Source organism: Lissotriton vulgaris, chromosome 8 (genome assembly GCF_964263255.1).
Source record: "Lissotriton vulgaris chromosome 8, aLisVul1.2, whole genome shotgun sequence".
NCBI lineage: Eukaryota > Metazoa > Chordata > Amphibia > Caudata > Salamandridae > Lissotriton > Lissotriton vulgaris.
In genome coordinates, this window is record NC_141696.1 from 1558453822 (window position 1) to 1558460380 (window position 6559).

The following is a 6559-nucleotide window of genomic DNA, read 5'->3' on the forward strand; positions in this document are numbered from 1 at the left end:
AATAAAAATCGGAGGCCAGCAGCTTACCTATGAACTTCTCCTTCAACACGTACCCATAACAAATTTTAGGGCCCTCTACACAAAACCCTTTTGCAGGCATGAACCCTTCGATATGCAAAATCATAGGGTTTCAGACTACAAAACAATATTTTTGTGATGAACAAAACTCCTGCTAGTGAGAAAAGGGTTTCTACAACTCATTCCATGTCACAATTAGTGGGAGCGTAAGAGGGGTAACCCCCCTCCAAGCTGCATAGCACAGTGCGTTTTAGTAGCGAACCATTGATCAGATAAAACCATTTATGCTGGGGTTGTATAAGATTCAGATAGGAGAAGCTGTCCCTATGAGATATTTCCCCTTTGGAAATCATGTCAGCTGGTCTCAGGGATTGAAGAGGAGCAGAAAGTGGTGTGGGGGGACCACTGCCGGCTCTCCTAATGTTTTCGCAAAAGGGAACTCTTCGTATTTTTGTTTAATAAAGTAGCACCCGGGCATGCTTAATAAAAAATAAATTTTAAAAATGTTTCCCGTGTGGGAATACAAATGCCAGGGCAGAGGTCTGCTGCTCCATTCAGGCCAATGTCCCTTTAAAGACAAGAGACTGCAAATTGAAAATCTGTGAATGGTCAATTTGAAGTGTGATCTCAATGTACGCAGGGTGAATCGCAAATTGGATTCCAGCTTGTAAACAAATTGGTGTGTAATTCGCACATTTTGGTTTACAATACAGATTAACACATTGCTCTTACACATTCTCTTGACTTCATCAATTGAAAGAGACCTCAGCCAAGTGACCCCAATAAACCTTGATAAATACAATAATCAAAGGACCCCCTTTTTGTACTCAATATTTGCATCCAAAGGTTTACTCTAGGAGGTACTACAAAGTTTGGTACTTCTCTGCGAAATGCACACAATAAACAGAATGTCCATAAACCGAGGTATTTTTTTTTTTTAAATAAACAGGTCTTTTATTTACAAATAGAACAACAGGGCATTTAAGATTAGGCAAAATACAAAACAACAAGAATGTCAATTTACTTCAGAACCTCCTATTTGGTCAAAATATATTTCCAGACCTTACACTGCAAGGATGTATAGTACAAATAACATGAAATCCTATCAGAAATGTTATTGTATTGGGAAGGAGACTCAAGCAGCTTTGGAAACTGTAAAACCCTTTCTAGGTCTTTGGTGCTATTACTTGGATGTGCATTGCATTTCCCAGTCAATGGGAAGAGATGCCAATCAGAACGATACAAATATTGCCCGATGCTATGACTTCTTTGCCCTTTATAGTTTTTAGATTGCCTTGGATTCAAATAAGGCAGCTTTCATAATCTGAGGACAAACGGCTAGAAAAAAGTTGCCACAAATATCCAAACCTCCAAATTCCAAAATACATTTCACAAACGAGAGTTGGAACTCATACTACACTTACAAAAGGCTACTTGTTTGGCAAGGAGAACAGTTCAAAGTCCTGCAGTTAATGTTCTTGTAATATTCAGGTAACTAGATCACCAGGAATGACAAAATCCTGTTTCTGGCAACATCTCTTAGAGGTGGTGTAGCAGAGTTTCTCTTTGAGGACGACTTCTTGGTGAAAAAATAACCACCCTTGTCTTTGGGTGGACCAACTATTTGGATGCTTCGCATGGCAAGCAGATTTTAGTTCTCTGATGGGCAAAATCAGCAACATGGAGCACATGTAAAACACCTGCAGAAGCCAAAGTGTGAGGAGTCCACTGGAGGAAAACAAAAATCGCACAGTATGTCAGCAAAGGTTCATCAGGGCAGGATGGAATGGCCTACTTCTGCTATGCATGGGTCCTTTGTCAGTATGAACAAATCATTAAATCAGAGGATCTCAGGTGTGTCTGATGTGAGTGCTAAATATTTGATCTTTCGTCCACTTTCTTTTTGCCCTCAACGTACTCACTATTTTGCTTCTGCAATATACTTTAACTTCAATTGAGTAAAGTACTGGTGTCTGATCAGAAATCTTCCATGATTGATTCCTATCCCTTCCAATATCATACATGATCAAGTTTCAAACCATCTGTTGTAATTGCTGTAGGAATACATTATTTAGGAATGTTTTTTTTTTACAGCTTGCAAAAAAAGAATGTTGCTGGAGCTGTGAATTACCTATGTTAACATTTTCACATTATGTCATTCTTTAAGGCGGTTTGCAGCTATAAATCTTCCACTACACCATGGGAGCTCACACACTGCAAGATAGTCACGCACATTCAATGATTCAGAAAAGTAAGGTTTGTAGTTTACTTTTCTATTTTGATGGATTTCTTCCAGACACAAAAGCAATGTTGTAATCATAGTAAGAATCCTTCCCTGCTTCCTTGACTGTGAGTGGGTTTCGCAATCAGTTAATGATCCTACTCACAAAGCATGTCATGTACAAGATTGGGTATTGGCTTAAATGGTCAGAATTAAAGACAGAGTTCATGGACCTTTGAATAGATAAATCGAAATCTCATGCGTGACAATATTCAGCCTTTATTTTTCGATATTTCCAACTAAACATTTTTGACATTTTGGGCCAGAGGTTCGCAGCCTTTGTTCAGTCGCAAAAGGTCAGATTTTCAGGATGGGCTATTTGAGACGGAAAAAAGGTTTTTCTGTATGTACAAACCACAAATTGTGATTCAGCAACATGTTACCGAATCGCAATTTCGGTTTGCGACCAAAGTCCAAATCGAAATTTGGAAGGGGCGAATTAAGGGCATCTCTTTCGAATACAGAATGTTGAAGCTTTTTTTTTTTTTAAGGGTAGGCAGTGGACTCTGACCGATATTTCACTTTAAACTTTTTATAATGCTTTTTAAATTTTCTTTGAGGAAAATGGGATTCTTTATAAAAAATAAAATAATTTAAAAAAAACAGTTTCTGTATTTAAAAGCAATTGCAAACACAGCCATGTTTGATATGCTAGCCTCAGCAGGCAACCATACCTGTGATGTCTGCAATGCATAGTAGGTAACAATTTGTGACCTTCCTCATTAATATTCATAAGGTAGGTCAGACTGCAACAAACTAGGAATCGGTAATTTGCAAACCGACTTATTAGTGCATAGTCGATTACCAAATCACCACATTGCAACCAAAGATGCTGGTCAAAATTCCCAACCCGTATATTGCGACCAGTATTTCCTGCATCTGACCCTTAATTCCGGATTTAGGATTTGGCAGAGAGGGTACTCCGTCGCGAATGTGATGGAGTACCCTACCCACCAAACTCTTGGTCTGCCCCCCTCATTTCCATCACCAGGAAGCTTACTACTACGGCCAGACAGAGTCCGGGCCATCAGAAGAAGGGCATGATATCGCCTGTCCTTTTAGAAGAACACAAAACCAAAATAATGGCCCCAAAATCTGGAAAAAATTCAGAGGGTATGGTAGGTCATTTGTTTTATGCTTTTTCAAAACAAGCTCCCACTTTGGGTGTTTATTTCTGAAAAACAAAAAACGGTGTTAAAAGTTTGGTGAACGGCCATCAAAACAGATGGCCGCCCTTCACCAAACTTTTTCAGCTTGGGGGGGATTGGTGTAACAGTGGTCCCTTTCAAGGTACACAGAGGACTGCAGAGATGGCAGTCATCTCTAAATTGGAGGGACTGAATACCGTTGGGGTGGCAGACATAACATCAGACTTCAAATTAGGCCCTTCGTTTACAATGGTTAAGATCAGTACCTTTTCCTGTTTCTTGTAAGGTAGCCAAATTAAATAAATCAAACCTCAATACAAAATCACAGATCCCAGAATGAAATTCACAGAAAAGTAATCTTTTACACCAAGCATGAATTAAAAATAAATGATCCTAGCATTAAGGAGCAAGAGGGTGAAGCAAATAAACGCAGACAGAAATTCTTGAGACAAAAGAACGAATAACACACCATTCCTGCCCAAGTCTAATTAATCTGTAACCACATTTTCGTATTCTTGGGGAAGTGGAAGACCCCTTCTTTCCAACGTGGGTTTTCTCAAACTCTACTGAAGTTATTGTGAAGGTGGAAGAATTCTTTGAAATACAATTGTAGAAATTTGAGAAATGTACCCGGAGCACCAGAGTCTAAATGAAATGGGTGGGAACAAACAAAAGGATTTGCATTTTGAATTAAATTCAGCAATTCAATGAGTGTCCCATCTGCAGTAGAACACCTGCTTGTTCCTTTATGGCTGAGATACCCGCCACCCCCTCTCAACACAATCCCCAAAAGGAAGGGAAACCGGAAACTGTTCTTAAAGTTTTTGGATGTGGGATGGAGTGACCATCCCGGCCGTATTTATTAAAACAAAAAATTTAAAACATTAAACGTTTCATGTTATGTACAATTTCATTATCACATTACGATGTTTGGCTAACCTTAACATAATCTCTAATACAGAGGTTCTCCTAGCCGAACTAGCATCCTACAAAACATTCTCTAAGAACACTGAAATTGTACATCCTAACGTTTAAGGGCCAACGGCAAGGTCATAACCGGTGTCAAGATCCCTAACCAGACTTACCCCTCCCACTTAGGAGGGGCGATGGCACAGGGGCTTACCACAAGTGCAACTACTAACAATTTCCCTTGACTTGACGGGGGCACTTAAGACTCGACGCCATTTAAAGGTCGTTCGAACACTTGTGTGTGGTATCTAGAAGGTATCGTTGACCTCTCCCCACCCCACACAACTTACCGCATCTGCCGTCGCAGATGACACTAGCCCCGGGAAATTCCCCAGGAGGGGGCTGTAACCCCTCCTACAAAGGAAGGGGCCTTGACCGCCTTTCCTTTACTTCCGGCGACCCGCCCTTAGACGGGACCGCCTCCCCACTGAGGGGCCAATGGCCACCTCTCCCGAGCGCTCCCATCCGTGTTGGGTGACGCCCACTCATAGGGATCTACCAATTAGTGCTCACCGATCATGACCTTACCGCCTACCAAAAATAAATACGACAGTTCTTCAACCTATGAAAACATTGGTCGCTACGACCGAAGGAACATGCTAAAAAATTCAACCTCACATCAAATCATTTTAATCGTAACAACCTAAAACGATATTCACCCTCTTTATTAACCACAAACTGATACTGTTATAGCCTGTAAACGAAACGGAAAACAAACTTATCAATTCACTTTATTGCACAACAACTTTGCTGTCCTCAGGGGCTGGTGGGTGGGTCAAAATTGCTCTTCGTTCCGTCCCGAGCTCACGTGTAGCGAGGAGGTGCAGCTTCGGAGCACAAGAACAAGAGGACGTCTTCTGGTCTTGCGCCTTCTTTTATCCGTCTTCAGGGCGGGCGAAAACCCGCCCCTGCCCGCCCCGGGGGCGTGGCTGGCTGCGTCGGTGTCTAGGCCAGCCCACTCTAGGGCGGGAAAAGGCGCGCCCCGGCTACGCCGCTTCGGGCATACCAGCCGAGACGCGCCTCCCGCCCAAAATGGCTTCCCGGGGGGATCGAGGCACTCATCCATACGTTCGGGGGGACCGAGTGGTCGCCCCTTTCCATATGGCTGAGATACCCGCCACCCCCTCTCAACACAATCCCCAAAAGGAAGGGAAACCGGAAACTGTTCTTAAAGTTTTTGGATGTGGGATGGAGTGACCATCCCGGCCGTATTTATTAAAACAAAAAATTTAAAACATTAAACGTTTCATGTTATGTACAATTTCATTATCACATTACGATGTTTGGCTAACCTTAACATAATCTCTAATACAGAGGTTCTCCTAGCCGAACTAGCATCCTACAAAACATTCTCTAAGAACACTGAAATTGTACATCCTAACGTTTAAGGGCCAACGGCAAGGTCATAACCGGTGTCAAGATCCCTAACCAGACTTACCCCTCCCACTTAGGAGGGGCGATGGCACAGGGGCTTACCACAAGTGCAACTACTAACAATTTCCCTTGACTTGACGGGGGCACTTAAGACTCGACGCCATTTAAAGGTCGTTCGAACACTTGTGTGTGGTATCTAGAAGGTATCGTTGACCTCTCCCCACCCCACACAACTTACCGCATCTGCCGTCGCAGATGACACTAGCCCCGGGAAATTCCCCAGGAGGGGGCTGTAACCCCTCCTACAAAGGAAGGGGCCTTGACCGCCTTTCCTTTACTTCCGGCGACCCGCCCTTAGACGGGACCGCCTCCCCACTGAGGGGCCAATGGCCACCTCTCCCGAGCGCTCCCATCCGTGTTGGGTGACGCCCACTCATAGGGATCTACCAATTAGTGCTCACCGATCATGACCTTACCGCCACAGGTCCGGATAGTTGACCGGCTATCCGGACCCCCCACAAAACTCCTACCTATAGGTCATGCTTTAAAGATTTTAACCAGGCTAGGAAGTCTCCTATGAGTAACTCGTTCCCCGCCCTCGACAGATGCACACCATCCCTCAGATACATATTATCATCATTAATACAATTATGCGAGATTGAATGCAATGTCTTGGCCCGGAACAACCTACTTACTTTGTTATTCAACTTTTTAACAGAATGATTCAAAGCAGGGATCGAGATAGCCCCCCGCCACACTTTTCGTGGAA